The sequence below is a fragment of the Hemicordylus capensis genome, chromosome 1, assembly GCF_027244095.1.
Source record: "Hemicordylus capensis ecotype Gifberg chromosome 1, rHemCap1.1.pri, whole genome shotgun sequence".
NCBI lineage: Eukaryota > Metazoa > Chordata > Lepidosauria > Squamata > Cordylidae > Hemicordylus > Hemicordylus capensis.
Window position 1 is genome coordinate 123,741,933 of NC_069657.1, and position 17,302 is coordinate 123,759,234.

Consider the following 17,302-nt stretch of genomic DNA (forward strand, 5'->3'; position numbering starts at 1 on the left):
CCTGTAGGCACGCATTTAGAGAATGAATGCCATTTCCTGAAGATGAAAAGGAGAAGTAGATTTGGGTGTCATCCGCATACTGATAACACCCAGCACCAAACCTCCTGATGACCTTACCCAGAGGTTTCATGTAGATGTTAAAAAGCATTGGTGACAGAATGGAGCCCTGAGGGACTCCATATAACAGCTCCTGTTTTGAGGAGCAACTGTCACCAAGCTCCACAGTCTGGAATCTACCTGAGAGATAGGAATGGAACCACTGCAAAGCAGTGCCCCCATCCCCAACTCCCCCAGGCAATCCAGAAGGATACCATGGTCGATGGTATTGAACGCTGCCGAGAGTACCATTCGCACTAAAAACAATATACGGTTATTTGCAAAAACTAAGCAAACCATACAAAGGGGTTAAACATTAACAGCCCTGTGTATAAAGCATTTTGAAAAAGTTACAGGAGTGAACAGTCAGCTTTTCCTCTGACTACAGACTCTTGAGGAGATGCGCTGCAAATCTTAATGCAGCTTCTTTCCGCTCAACTTTTCTTGCAAAGAATGTTGAAAGTTATCAAACCTTTTTGGACTCCTACATTTAAGAATCCAGGGCTATCAGAATGATTGCAGTCAAAGACATATGCAGAAAGAAACATGCATCACTGAGCTGGACAGAAGTGGCTTCAAGATCAAGCTGAAGGTAAATGTAACAATTTTACTATTCTAATCACAGAAAAGCCATTTGCCCAATTTGCATACATTTCCCTCTCTCACTGCCAATGCACATACCATTATCAGCAAGGCTTTTTCTTGTACAGTCCTTTGCCATCACTATTGAGAGAACCTACCATAATTAGTGGCTTGTAGAATTCCAATGAGCGTGGGCAGCAATACTTAACATACAAGTTTGTATTTAATAAAACATCAGATTTTTAAAAATATGGACCTAGTTTAATTCTTTATAATAAAAAAAACTTTCACAAGTAGTAGCTGCTACTGTACCTTGTATTTGATGCTCCAGCTAGGGATCTGACGCAAAATATTTCCCATAAATAGTTCTACCATCTCCTTTTGAAAGAATGAACATGTCTTCACAAGAGGACATAATTTTTTCTTCAGATTCCTGCGGCATAGAGTATCTCAGTTGTTTTCTATTTCATACTGAAGCAGAACTAGTTATGATTTCTACATTTCTCTTTTCTGCTTGTAGTAATAAATATTTAATACCCTATGAATACACTACCTCCCCCACCCCGATGGTTATTTCCATGGATCATGAATAGCATTTAGCAGCTTTTATCCAGCCCAAATAAAGTTTTCCATTTATACATTCCTATTCTGGACAGTTGAAGTGCACAGTGTCTTCCCAAGTTTTTCTCCTGTTGATTATAACTCAGTTGCCTGAATGGAATTTTTGAGGCACACATAATGAATCTTAATTGGGCTCTCACAAGATTGCTACTCCAATTTATGCACAAACTGAGTCAATTACAATAAATTACAGAAATTTATGGCATCCATGAGGTGTAACATAGGAACACACTACAGTGAGGTTATAGGAGGTAAAACAGGAAGGCAAACATTCAAAACAGGCACAAGACAGCCTTTTGCCTTCAAGTTTTCCAGTTCTCAGTTCTCGCAGCAGTCAATTCCAACCCACATCATCTCCATAAAGACAACATTGTTATATCCTGGGAAGCAATTACTCCATGCTCCAAATGAGAGATTTAAACATTTTCTTCTGTCAAAAGAAATGTAATTTTCCATCACTCTTTTGTAAAGAAAGACACTTGGCAATGTCATGGTTCCCATTTTCTAAAGAGCTGTGGACAATGCAATAACTATTTTAATTAGGTGTAAAAATTTTCTTTGTTCTCCCCTCCTTCTTTACTTGGATTTTTTTTGGTAGCTTGTGTATGATCACTATGGTAAATTCTGGAGCAAAGAAGTATACTGTTTTAAAAGGGACATAGAGTGGCATCTATGACGAGACCTGTAGCTAGTTCCTGTGCAGAACCCTTGGTTAAGCTGTCCAAGTCTGCTTTGGCTGAGGGGGGAAACTGCAGTTTTGGCTTATCTAACAACTTTGCCCAGAAACAATCTTAACAGCCAGTAGGTTCTTTTGCTTGCCCAGGAGCCTATTAAGCTTGTTGCTCCACACTGTTCAAACCTGAACATAAACAGCAGCCTTGCAGGATCAGGAACACACTACAGTGAGGTTATAGGAGATAAAACAGGAATGTGAACATTCAAAACAAGACAGCTGTTTGCCTTCAAGTTTTCCAGTTCTCAGCTCTCACAGCAGTCAATTCCAACCCACATCATCTCCATCTAGTCCAGTTTCTTGAGTCCCACAGTAGTCCACAAGATGCCTCTGGGAAGTCCACAATCAGGAGATTAGGGCATGCCCCCTCTTCTGCCATTACTACTCTGGGACTTAGAAGCATATTGCCTCTAAACTAGCAGCCATTGATAAATTCATGGAGGACAAGTGTGTCTAATCACTTTTTAAAGTCATCCAAGTTGGTAGCCATCTACTCAAGTATTATCTTAAAGCATCCAATATTGTTCTCTGGCCTTGGCCTCAAATGTCTCTCTGTATTTTCAGCTTTTCTCTCTGCTGTCTAGGTGTAGGACACAGCCTTGACCCAATACTGTCCTTCCCAAGGTTGTCTAAAACTTAAATCTTGGCACTGAGATAATGTTTCTAGCTCTCTTGAAAAGGAGTCTCCATAGTTAGTGGTCACCAATGCATGAAGAAAGTTCAAAACCAATACTTCAGAGTCAACAGAAGAAAACTGTTCAAAACCAACATTTACCAAGGTTACAAATACGACAAATATTTATATACCACTTTTCAACAAAAGTCCCCAAAGTGGTTTACAGAAATATAAATAAATAAAATAGCTACCTATCCCCAATGGGCTTATAATCAGAGGTGTATCTACAGTGATGCAGGCAGGGTATGTGCCCCGGGCGCCACTTGAAGGAGGGGGCACCATTTTTTAAAATTACAAAATTTAAAAAATGGCCACCAAAACCAAAATGGCCACCGCACATGCTCAAATGGCCTCTGTGAGGCCCTAAGCCATGCCAGGCCTCACAGAGGCCAATTGAGCATGCGCAGTGGCCATTTTGTTTTCAGCGGCCATTTTTTTAAAACAAAATTTATTTTTAAAAAGTGGCCACCACACATGCTCAAATGGTCCCTGCAAGGCCCTAGAGGCCAGCGGGGGGAGGGGAACCTTCGCAGACCCCCCAAACACACAGCCTTTAGGAAGCCCTTGAAGGGGCTACAGGTAAATGTTTTTTAAAAATATTAATATAATATAAGTCACTGTACACATATTTAGTTTGACACTATGTACAGATAATAAAGGCTTGTGAATACTGAGCTGAAGCATATGAGCTAGGATTGTATTCGTTTGCTCTTACTTTGCTTCTTGTGATAAGTGAGTTAAATGTGATGTCTCAATAATATGGCTATTAATGGTGAGTTTGTTTTTGAATCAGTGTGAAATCCTTACTATTAAGGCCTACTGGGAGTTTCTTGCTCTCTTTCTCTCATTTTAACTGTCTTTCTGAAATACTAGAATATATTCCAAGCAGTGACACAGTTTACTCTGCATATCCTTCAGTCATTTTCGGAGTATCTGGGAAAAGTCAAATTCTCCATTTATTTTTAAAACTTATGTAATAGTGATGCTACAATGCATAGTAGGGAATTAGACAGGCACTTCTGTTTAGTTTTCCAAGTAAACCTCCACATAGTATTTGGGTATTTCATGAGCCCCAGCATACTGAAATTTGTAGTTTTCCAGCATTTTTTTGGTCTGGCTACCACTGCTAAATAGTTCTTGAAATATTAAAAGATTAACGAGCTTGACATGTATTTTTGAGCTGATATTATGGTAAAGTTATCTGAAAGATGGTGTCAGATGTTTGGACAGGGGGCGCAATTTCAGTGCTTGTCCTAGGCGCTATTTTCCCTAGATAAGCCTCTGCTTACAATCTTAAAAACGAAATAAGAGACACACCAACAACAGCCACTGGAGTGATGTTGTGCTGGGTATGGATACGGCCAATTGCTTCCCCCCTGCTAAATAAAGAGAATCACCACTTTAAAAAGGTGCCTCTTTATGCAGTTAGCAGGGGATAAACTGCTAACATTGCTCAGTTAGCACGTTAAAATATGATTGAGCTAATTTAGTCTTTTGAAAATGAACAACAGCTGGCTTAGAATAAGCAAGTCCCTTGAGTTTGTAAGTCACTGCTCATGTTCATAGTGTTATGGTTTACTTTAATTGACTATATTATGGTGAATACAATTTTCAAAGTCACAAATAAAAAATTGCTTAACTGCCTTGGTTTCTTTTTAAAAGGAAGTTCAAATATTAGATGTTAATATAATATTAAAGTATGGTTTTAGAAGACCAATGTTTGGATAGAGAGATCTATCCAAAGTTTTTCTTTTTAAAAATAGATTTAATTGTACAGTACATTTAATGAATCCAGTGTGGCAATGAGTTTAGTAACTTACTCATGTACATTACTTCATAAGATGAGTCATTTCCAATATTAATAAGAGTCTAAACTGGTAATTGCTTCACTTATTATAAGCACTTCTTTCAAGTTATCAGAAAAAATGTGTATTTCAAAGATCAGTCATGAGAATTACCTATATGCAATATGAAGATGACATTGTCTTGAATAGAGGGTGACAAACTATGCGCCCCTTTACGGCTAACTAAAATGTAATATCTCTCTCGCTCTCTTTTTAAAAATGTGCTACTAAAATGTAAGTTTTGGGGTTTTACCATGTAAATTGAACCAGAGGATTTTTTGTAAACTGTATCTAAATAAAGTTTCATAATATGGTAACAAAGAGCTCATAAAATACTCTGGAGCAATGCATTCTGATAACATATGAACTCCAAATTCTGATGTTATTTGCAATAGTCCACTATCATTGTTGCCCACAAGTTTATCATCATCATAAAACAACTCATTGTTATAAACACATTAGGTCAGACCCAGAAAACTTCAAGCAGAATTCTGCTCATGGAATAGGGATTTCCCACAGCACCCAGCACTCCATGCAGCATAATAGTGGAATCATCAGTGTAAAAACAAGTTGTTCTAGTAAAAACTAATCTGCCTACTTTCCTTTCACTATCCCTACAACTGGACTAGATTTGATCCAGATCAGTTAGGCAGTTCATAAGTTAGCCCACTTGTGCCTCAAAAGTTTACACGTCCACCATCTTGAATTGGGATGGATGACGTCATCACAAACTACGCCGTTGAAATGTCCCTAAGTGTCCCTACAACTATACCCAATTTGGTTCATATTGGTCTAGTTACTGCAAAGCTGATAGTAGGGACACACACACACACACACACACACACACACAATCAATGCCGGGTGATCTCAGAAGCCTACTGGAAAGGCACACACACACACACACACACACACACACACACACACACTCTCTATCACCAAGTAATTAAATCAGAAATTCTCCAATTTCTTAACTTTGTCAAGAGAGACTCAGTCATGTTTCTAGTTTTGTACAGTAGAAATAAGGACCTCTCATTTATTTTGAATATTTAGTACTGATGAAATGTACTTTCAACACTTCAACTCTAACCAAAATTGATTAAAGTTTGTTTTGAAATATTTACTGGCAAATATTTCCTATTACTACAGAAAATGACACACACCAGCATATGTTGAAAGCAACATTTCATTTTAACTTTAACCTTTTCATGTACCAAGTTTTCTTTGAAAGCATCTTTATTATTCTTGTTTGCACATTTAAAAAAAAAATCAATAAAATAGATTTTTTTAAAGGAAGTGTCTAAGCAACAGAGCTGTCTGAAGAGTAGACAGCAAGTCATGAAAACTGGTGGATCATGGGACAAAAAGGCATTGTAAGACAGTAAGATAGCATAATAAAAGTAGAAGTTTGTGTCCTCGGTAACAAAAAGCACATTTTCACACTGAACCATGGCCATTCCAAAAGGAAATGAAAAACAAGTTATCAGATTACTTAACTGCTGTAACAATCTTGTTAGTATCACTTAGACTCCCTAAATAAAGCAGTGAATTTGCCATATGTTGTGAATTTGTGAGGGACAAAACATATAGCTGAGCATTTCAAAGGCAGGAAGATGGATGACTTATAAATACTACTTTATGATAACTTTGTATGGCTCTTAAGCTTTCATCTCAGGTAGCTATTTTAACATTTATATCTCACTCTTCCTCAAAGAAGCCCAGAGCAGTGTATATTGTTATATTTATCCTCACAAAAAACAGTGGTGGATTCATGAAGAGACAGATCAGGCATTTGCCTACAGCGGCAAAACCTGAGGAGCAGCAAGTTTTGCCCCTCCTCAAATTTGGCCGCCTCTCTCTGTAGGCAGCGGTGGCTGCAGCAAGGGTAGAGTAGGCATTGAGAAAGTCTCCCCCCCCCGCGCCTTTTACCTTATTTTTAAGAAGACAAACCTTTTTTGTTTAAGGTAAAAGGTCGGCAAAAGCCTTTTTGCCTATGGGCAGCAAAAAGCTTAATCTGCCCCTGACAACAACCCTGCAAGGTAGGTCAGGCTGAGAGATAAGTGACTGTCCGAGAATCACCCATTGAGTTGCATGGCTGGATGGGGATTGGACCTTGGGTCTCCCTAGTCCTAATCCAACACTCTAAGCTCGATACCACACTGGCTCTCATAGTTTCATCTATAAATAAGTTGTTCTGGTAAGAACTAATCAGCCTACTCTCTTTTCACTGTCTCTAAAACTGGACTAAATTTGGTTCAAATTGAGGTCCACAAGTTAGATCTCTTGCACCTTAAATGTTCATGCATCCACCATCTTGGATTGGGATGGATAACATCACAAACTACACCATTGAGGCACCCTATGTGTCCATACAGCTGTAGCAAATTTGGTTCAAAACAGTTAGACTGTCCACAAGTTACTGCACTTGTGCCTCAAAAGTTTACATGTCCACCATCTTGAATGGAGGTAGATTACATCATCACAATCTATGCCATTGAGGTGTCCCTATGTGTCCCCACAGCTGTAGCAAATTTGGTTCAAATCGGTCAAGTGGTTCACAAGTTAGCTCACTTGTGCCTCAAAAGTTTATGGTTCTTCCATCTTCAATCAGGGTGGATGACATCACAAACTACACCACTGAGGTATCCCTGTGTGTCACTCACTACAACTGTACCTAATTTGGTTCAAATCGGTTAGACAAGTTAGCTCACTTGTGCCTCAAACGTTCAGGTGACTGCCATCTTGGATTGGGGTAGATGACGTAATCACAAACTATGTCATTGAGGTTTTCCCATGTGTCCCTACAGCTGTAGCAAGTTTGGTTCAAATTGGTTAGGCAGTTCACAAGTTAGCCCACTTGCGCCTCAAATGTTTACACATCCACCATCCTGAATCAGGGTGGTTGACATTGCTTGCCACAAACTACACCGTTAAGGTGTCCCTACAACTGTATCCGAATTGGTTCATATAGGTCCAGGCATTGCAAAGTTGATGTGGTGGGGGGGAGACACACAGAATGCTGGGTGGTATCATAAGCCTATTTTCCAATCCTTTCCAGTAGGGTAAAAATCATCAGTATGACAACTATGAGCAAGGCTGGAAAAATGCTGGTCACCTTAGGAACTGAAAATGGTGCTCTAACAGTACAGCTGCACTGTATGACATGAGCAAAATGGTTGGTATTGCTCTCACCACCAGAACCACCCTCTATTTATGCAGTCTGGAAACACCACACACACAATGATACTGGCTTCTTTATGTTGGGTTAGAATTGTATATTAATGTGTTCTAGAACACACAGTTAGGAGGTGGTGCTACAGTTACAGATTTTCACTGTTAATTACTCTCTCTGCAGCAACAAATGAAAACCCTGTTTAGGCTCTGAAGAAATGATTAAGCACATTACATTTTTGGTAACTGAGATGAGATGAGTATTGCTAGCTGACACTATGAAGGGCAACAAAGCAGTCTTTCTAAAAAAGCTTAATGATCAAACTGCTCATTTAGTCTCTACCATAGTGCTCGAGCTGACAACCTAACCAATGGAATGAAAAATGAACATCAATATAATGGAAAATCCGGTAAGGCATTAAATTCCAGCAGCATAAATACCAGTGCATGACATCGTTCAGTTTGTGTGCTTATTTAAGAATCTCTGGAGAAAGCAAGAGCCAGCAACTAACATTGCTGAAACATATTATCCAGCACCTCAACAGTGAAAGAACGGTTGGACTAGAAGATCTGGGCTTGTCTTTGCTCAGCACAGCTTATAACTCTAAACACTTTATAACTCTAAAGGAAGCTGCAACAGCAGAAGCTAAACAAGCCCTACTTGGCAAATCCCAAATTAGGACAGAATTTAAGGTGGTAGGGCACTTTGGAAGTCTGAATACAAAAGAAATACTGGATTATTCTAGTTTACATAAACAGATTGAAGCAGGACTTCAGAGATGAAAATAACGGAGGTAGTAATTAGGCAATTGCCCCACAGACAAATTTGAGAAGCAACATGAAAGAAAATCACCCCATGACTAAATTAAGGAAAATTCAAAGAACTTCTTAACAACAAAAGTGTGCCACTGAGCTGCATGCCATCGTGCCTAAAGCCTCTTAGAGAGTTGAACCTACTTAGAATTATCTGATGCAGGCCATGGACAAAAATACTGTATACTTCTAAGAAAGAGGGTTCTACTTCACATCAGTACAGAGCATATATTTTCATGACAGTATTCATATGATCACATTGCCTTATTCGCAAAATAGTTCAAGTCACACATAAAGCTCTTTTGGAGACATTCAGCTTTGTTACTGAGTGGCAGAGAGAGATTCAGCAGAAAGTGGCCAATATATTGCAAAGAAAAGATTGATGAGCTCCATAAAATGCCACAAGTGTGCTGGAGCTACATTAGGAATTCACAATGCGAGTCACTAATTTAGGAACTATCTCCTGTTTTCTATAGGTATTATGGATAATGGTTTCATGTGACCACTTCCACTGACAGAATCTTTGGCAGGAAAGGTACCCTCATTGAGTAGCCAGCCCACCAAAATCCCATAATGCATTGAAATGGCAAAGGATCATATGATACCATTTTTGAAATTTGAGATCTCATTAAATATGGGACACACAAGAATAAATATGGTGTCAGATCCTAAGTGTTCAAGATCAAGGAAACCCATGGACATGTTTTCCTCTTCTTCTGCAAGTTGACAAACCATATTTTCTGTTACTTAAGAATTTTGTCTGTTATACTTGAGAAATCAATGCATATTGTTCTTGCTTACAAATCAGAATTGCATTGCCTTTGGTTTTTTGTTCCATTCCACTTCTTCTGCAGGTCCAAGGAACCAAAGAGCCAAGCTATCTGTTGCATATCAAGTGATACACAGTAGCTCCTCTCCCTTCCCCCTTTAAAACACACTTATGGTTAAGCTAAAGAGACACAGCAACACATGTAGGAAAACAGCACACAGGAATATGCCAAATGTCTTGTTGTATAAGACATGACCCTGCAGGTGGTATTATATATAGCATGCTTTCATGTGGTATGTTGTTGCACATGCTCCTGTATATGTTGCTACATATGTCTGCATGTGTGCTGTACAGCTGTATGCTATACGTAGTATGCTCTTGTGCTTATTGCTGCCATGTTCACCTGTGAGCGTGTGCATAAAGGGAGAGGAAGAAGAACTATATATTTTTATTTTGCACATTTCTATACTTCCCCATATGCAAATCTCTGGGCAGTTCACAATCTAAAATTACCATGATGTTATTTGATCTGCTCTCTAGCAGTTACTTCCTTGCAATTACTGACCTATACTTTTCCATAAGTAATGGGGAAAACCCTAGCAAATGAGCACTTCTGAGTCTGCAAACAACTGGTGTATTGAATATTTCTGATGAGGGCTCACATGAATTTCCTTGGCTAATATCTCTGATTAAGGCTGTGTGCACACTACTTGAAATGTGCAGCAAAAGGTTTCTACTAACTCAACAACAGTGATTGTGGGGGAGGGGGAGGGACCAAATAACACCAGTCTCCCCTTTTCCTGGAAGTGCCTTGTGCCACTCTTGTTCATGAACAATGTGCATTTATTCACATTTATTTGAATATCAATAAATACACGAGTGGTGGAGATGCTCCAGTAGTCAGGAAACCTACTACAGCATAGGTGCTTCTCCCCACAGTGCATGCCTAGCTGAATTCAGGATATTGGCCCTTGTCTACCATGGGTTGGATCCCAAAAAGTATTTTTGTAAACTGAAGTTTCATTCATGCAAGAGGGAGTAGCAATTTTTAGAGAGACCCTTTTGCAGCCCTCTGTGCTCCCCCAAAATATGCCATTGGAACTTGGGTGACCCTCAGAGGAAGATTTTACACCAGACATTTGTATACCTAGTCCATATAAATTTCTTATTACATCAAGAAAAAGACAAAGTAGGTTTTTAACAATTCACTAGAATGAAGAAGGGTTCGGAATAATGCACTAATGAACACCTCACAATTACAGGGAACCTCAAATCAATTTATATAGTAGATAGTTTATAGGGTTGAGCTGCAAATCAAGCTGATAATTGAACCCAATTTGACATGGGACTGACAATTTTTCACACATTAAGATTGATGAAAAAGTCGACAGATAAGGCCTGATCCAATTGGATCAGACACAAGGATGTTGATGCACCCTGTCTCCGATCAATCAGTGGTGGGGGCCTGTCCTTTGACAGTGCAATGGGCTGTCCCTTCTTTTAATTTAGAAAAGTTGCTGCTTCAATAGGTGGCAGCAGCAGATTTTAAAAACCTCTGCTTTCCTCCCCAGTAGCCCCCCCTCCCCAATACTCCAGGGAAGGAAGCAATAGAAAAAAATGGCCACCCCCATAGTTTCAAGGCAGGACTGTTTTGAAGTTAAGAAAATATATTAATTATTAACTATATATTAATAATATAATTAACACATTTTAAACTAACACATTGCTATCAGGTAATGCCCCCGATGCATCAATCAGAAAGGGTCGATGGGGCTGGTTCCGTGGGTGGCAAATGTCTCCCGGAATCAGGGGGTGGTGCCTCCCATGCTAAAGCAGGCTGTAATTGGACCCCTCCTGAAAAAGCCCTCTTTGGACACAACAATTTGGGTCCATCTTTCAGCCAGTTTCTAACCTGCCATTTCTGGTCAAGGTATCTTGGCTCCAGGCAGTCCTGGATGAAACTGATTACTTGGATCTTTTCCAGTCTGGCTTCCAGCCTGGATATGGGGCAGAAACTGCCTTGGTTGTCCTGATGGATGACTGTTAATTCTCCTAGACCTCTTAGTGGCTTTCGATATCATCAGCCATGGTATCCTTGGGGCCACTGTTATGCGGTGGCTCTGGTTGTACCTTGAGGGCTGTACCTAGATAGTGGTGCTGGGGGATGCCTGCTCTACCCCTTGGCTATTGGCCTATGGGGTGCCACACCGTTCTATTCTGCCCCCCCCCCATGCTCTTTAATATCTACACAAAACCTCTGGGAGAGGTCATCCACAGGTATGGGCTGTGGTGTCATCAATACGCTGATGAACCCAGCTCTGCCTATCATTTACATCAACTCACACCAACAAGGCAGTGGATGTCCTGAACCAGACATCTGCAGGCTGTTCTGCATTAGAAGGGGGCAAACAGACTGAAAATTAATCTAGATATGATGGGAATGCTCTGGGTCGGTAAAACTGATTATCTGAGTAGCGTGGTAAATCTGGCCTGGGATGGGGTCACGCTCCCCTGGAAGACCAGGTTTGCTGCTTGAGGGTGCTTCTGGACCCAACGCTGTCCTTAGAGTTTCAGGTGGTGGAGGTTTGTAGGCTTGACTTTTACCAGCCATGGCTGGTACGCCAGCTGTGACCCTACTTGGAGAAGTTGGACCTGGGATCATCCAGATTGTATTACTGTAATCCTCTCTGTGTGAGGCTGCCTTTGAAGCTAGTTCAGAAGCTTCATCTGGACCAGCATCTATGCGGCTTGGGACTGGGATATCTGTTGGACCACATTCGCCCATACAAATCTGACAGGGCCCTTCGCTCATCATCCTGAGCCCTGCTTGCAGCGCCACCACTGACAGATTCAGTTGGTGGGGACAAGAGACTGTGCCTTTTCAGTTGTGGCCCCTTGGCTCTGGAATGCCCTCCCAGAAGAGCTTCATCCCCTAGGGTTTTAAAAAAAGATATTAAACCTGCCAGCGTGGAGCCAGTGTGGTGTAGTGGTTAGAGTGCTGGACTAGGACCAGGAAGACCTGAGTTCAAATCCCCATATAGTCATGAAACTAGCTGGGTGACTCTGGGCCAGTCACTTCTCTCTCAGCCTAACCTACTTCACAGGGTTGTTGTGAAAGAGAAACTCAAGTACATAGTACACCGCTCTGGTCTCCTTGGAGGAAGAGCGGGATATAAATGTAAAAATAATAATAAAAAGAAGAATAATTTTGTTCAGAAAGTCTTTTCAATGTGTTTTAGCACAGCCTGGTGGGTTTTTAATTTTAATTTTGTCTGTTTTATTTGCTTTACGGTGTTAAATTTTATATTACTTTTATTGTTTTATTTTTGTGAGCTGCCCCGAGCAGTATTGTACTGGAGGAGTGAGATATAAATATTTTTAATTAATTAATTAATAACAATAATAATGTTCTGTACCCAAGAAGTGATGTTGACAAGCTCTACCAGCCATGAAATGAAGGTGGACGTGGAATGTTGCAAGTCAGACAGTCTGTTGAAGAAGAAAAACGAGCATTGGCAGAATACATCAGTGAAAGCCAGGAAGAAATGCTACAGGAAGTGAGTAAGACAGGACTGTTGAAAGCAAAGGAATCAAAGAATGAAAACAAAAAACAACAGATGATTAATCGAAGAGAAAAATGGCACAACAAACCATTGCACGGTCAGTTCTCTAATGACATACAATCAAAAGTCAACAATAGCACAACATGGCAGTGGTTAAAGGGGACACTGAAGAAAGAAATGGAAGATCTCATTTTTGCAGCCCAGGAACAATCACTATGAACAGATGTTATAAAAAGAAAAATTGATAAGACTAAAAAAAAAAAGTAAGTGTGGATTATGCAAGGAAGCGGATGAGATGGTTGAGCACTTTATAAATTGTTGTAAGAAAATTGCGCAGACAGATTATAAGGAAAAACACAACAAAGTTGTTGTGATGATCCACTGGAACTTTTGCAAGAATTACAAATTGCCAGCAAGCATGAATTGGTGGAATCATCCAATTGAGAATGTCACAAAAAATGAAGAGGCAAAAAAAGAGCCAGCGTGGTGTAGTGGCTAGAGTGCTAGACTAGGACCGGGGAGACCCGAGTTCAAATCCCCATTCAGTCATGATACTAGCTGGGTGACTCTGGGCCAGTCACTTCTCTCTCAGCCTAACCTACTTCACAGAGTTGTTGTGAGGCAAAACTTAAGTATGTAGTACACCGCTCTGGGCTCCTTGGAGGAAGAGCGTGATATAAAATGTAAATAATAATAAAAATGTAAATAATAAAAATCCTTTGGGATTTTCAAATACAAACTGATAAGCATTTAGCACACAATACATCTGATCTGACAGTCATTGAGAAGAACTGGGTTCTGATAATTGATACTGCAATCCCAGGAGATAGACGAGTCAATGAAAAACAATTGGGGAAAATAGCTAAATACAGGGGCCTTCAGATGGAAGTTGAGCGGTTCTGGAAAAAGAAAACAACAGTGGCACCAGTAATTGTTGGTGCCCTTGGTGCAGTACCAATAGAACTTGAACACCATCTCAACACCTTAGGCATGAGCCCCTGGTGGCGCAGTGGTAAAACTGCCGCCCTGTAACCAGAAGGTTACAAGTTCAATCCTGACCAGGGGCTCAAGGTTGACTCAACCTTCCATCCTTCCGAGGTCGGTAAAATGAGTACCCAGAATGTTGGGGGGGCAATATGCTAAATCATTGTAAACCGCTTAGAGAGCTCCGGCTATAGAGCGGTATATAAATGTAAGTGCTATTGCTATTGCTATTGCTATCAATAAAATTACAACACATCAACTACAGAAGGCCACACTACTTGGGACAGAACAAATACTACGACGATATCTTTAATTCTTCTTTAGTTATCCTAGACCATTGGAAAGGGCCTGATAATTAAAGTTCCAAATCTAGTCAATAACATCTAGTAGACTGTGTGTAAATAGCATAATAATAATTATAATAAATAAATAGCACACTATCAGACCAATTCTATGCAAGCACCCCACCCAGTGCACCAGCAAAATGATCCCACTCAATGCAGTTCAGATTCTGATCTTTCTAGAAAAGCATAGCCTTAATATTTCATTGTCTTTTCCATTATTTGTTTATTTATACACCGCCTGACTTGGAAGGCTAAAGTTATATTCTATGTTTTGCATATATAATTACTGGGAGAAATGTCAGATCAGGGTAATGCAGGGGTATTTTTGTGAGAGTATAACGTGCTTATGTCAATATGCTGTGAAACAGTGGGAGGAAGGATGAGAACTGACAGCTGGAGATAGGAAAGTACTATTACTGTTCTTATCAATTTCTATCTCTGCATCAGTTGAGCCCTGTTTGGGCTCTGAAGAAAGGATAAGATTATTTCTGTTAACAGACCCAGTATTATTCCCTTCCCTTCCAAATACCCCTTTAAACTATCTTCCCTTGCCGCAAAAACAAAATCATGCCTACCAGAGCAGACAAGCAGGTCAATTGTTCCAATTAAGGAAGTTCATATTAGAAAGTGTTAGAAAACATCAAGTGAACAGAGAATTAACAGCTTTTTAAAAGATCAGCTCTGTAATCAAGGGACTTTTGTCAACAGCAACTACTCCCAAACAGTGATCAGTTCAGCGTTAACTAGAAAAAGAAATGTAATTTTTTTATATTTATGAAGAGTAAAATTCTTAAAAACCCATCTTTTTAGCCTGGCTTTTAATTTAATGTTATCTAGTTTTAATTTTAATGAGTTTTAATCTGGTTTAATGTTTCTTGATTTCAATTGTTTTATTATGCGCTTTTGATTTTAATGTAAACAGCTCTGAGCCACTTTAGGAAGGGTGGTGTATAAATTGTATAAATAAATAATCTCGTTATTTCAGATAGCATCTGGGATTCTATCTCATACTCGGGCACTGAAATATTAAGTGGGAAACCATTTTTAGAAATCTGCAGGTGAGATAGAACTCTGGTAAAAAGTGAAGAAAATCTCTCTCACAAAGCAAAATAGCTTGGAAAGATGGTAGACCTAAAACAGAAGACTTCCATTTGTGACAAGGCTGCAGCCGAGTCAAGAGTTGGGTGGTCTTTTTTAAGGAGTAGTTAAGAATAGGGATATGATAATATTTGATCTTCTGTTAGAATCTCTAATGCTGCTTTTGGGATTGTTTTAAAAAATGTAAATAAAAACAAGATTGGGGTGAATATTTAACCCATTATTGCTAGAACTGAATAGTACAGAGAACCAGAAGTGGAAGCAGATGTAAACAGGCAAACATGAGAAAGAAGAAAAGCTGCAGCAGCTATTTATTATTTTACATTACATTATTTTACATTACATTATTTGCCCTTGTTCTCAACAAGCAGAACTATTCTGGGCTGCCTCTTGTTTCTTGGTGGCCATATCAACCTGGCAGGTTTCCCCAAAGGCCAGACCACAGAGATAAGTGCGACCAACACCTCAGTGGTTCAATATCCAATCCAACTCCTAAAGAATCTGCTAGCAGCTAGTTTTGAAATATTTTTTCTAGCTCTAAATTAAAAACCCAAATAGCAACCACAAGCATCATTCAAAGCATTCAACAAATGTGAGAGCTGAAGACCAAACATTATGTTAGACTCCTCATTAACAGATGGGCTTCACACTGGAAGTGTCCCTTATTTATATAAATATCAGGCACCCGCCCCGTTCCATTTCCCACTGAAATCTACCCATCAAAGCTGCTTTGAGAGAGAATTTTTGGCAGGGAAACTGCAGAAGGTGTTATTCATCCCCCTCTCTGCATGTTGAGGCCCCAAGCTAGATTGCGTACATACAATACAGCTGATATTTATCAAAAAGAGAATGGAAAACTTCTTCTGGTCCACTTCCAATGTTAAGGCCATCATCTACAGATGCTATAACAGACAGCTTGGTTCTAAGGGTCAAACCAGATATGAAGCTAAACACATTTGTGAGTTTCTTTATTTAATTAAAAATAGCTGCGGGGGAGAGATCAGGAGCAGGACCATGACAAGTCAAGAGGGAACATTTAACCCCTTCTCCTTGTGTCAAGGTTCTGATTAAGACCACACACACATCTACACAATCAAAGCTGCTACAAGCTCTGGGAGGAAAGTATCCCCCCTCAGACTTATAACGAGGTGACATTTTCATTATGACTGTGGTGCAAGGAGAAGGTAGGAAAGCTCCCTCTTGATGTGTCACAGTCCCCTGCAGCCATTTGTTTAAATAAAGAAAAAAATACATGAACAAATGTTGTTCTTAATGTCATGTCCGGTTTGACCCTAATTATGGAAAAAAATTAAAATGCTAATATAATGCCCTTATATAGAGCTATGATGTGGCCACATTTCACCATATCTTAAGGAGGACATCGTAAAACTGGAAAAAGTGCAGAAGAGAGCAACAAAGATGATCAGGGGCCTGGAGCGTCTTCCTTATGAGGCAAGGCTACCGCTTGTGGGGCTTTTTAGTCTGGAAAGGAGGCGACTATCGGGGAGACATGACAGAGCTGTATAAAAGTATGAATGGAGTAGAGAGAGTGGATAGAGAGAAATTTCTCTCTGAAGCAGGGGTCATCCCATGAAACTGATGGCCAGGAAAGTCTGGACAGACAAAAAGAATCACTTTTTCACACAGTGCATAATTGATCTATGGAATTCTCTGTCATAGGATGTGGTGATGGCCACTAGCTTGGATTGCTTTAAAAGAGGCTTGAACAAATTCATGGAGAACAGGTCTACCGATGGGTACTAGTTGGTGGCTATAAGCCACCTCCAGCCTCAGAGGCAAGATGTCTCTAAATACCAATTGGAGGGGAACAAAAGCAGAATTGGGACATGTCCTCACCTCTTGCTTGTGGGCAGGATGCTAGACTAGATAGGTCTTGGACCTTATCTAGCATGGCTGATCTTATGTTCAATCACATGAGAGGGATGATCATTTGAATCACCCCTCTACATGCACTTCAGCATGCGGCTCAAGTGTTGTTCCATGGCTGTAG

General features: G+C 39.9%; 1 protein-coding gene across 8 annotated transcripts in view; it reads right to left on the bottom strand.

Moving 5' to 3' along the window:
• Positions 1-17,302, bottom strand: part of PLEKHA7 (pleckstrin homology domain containing A7) — a 279,805-nt gene that overhangs the window by 243,280 nt on the left and 19,223 nt on the right. The window lies entirely within an intron of this gene.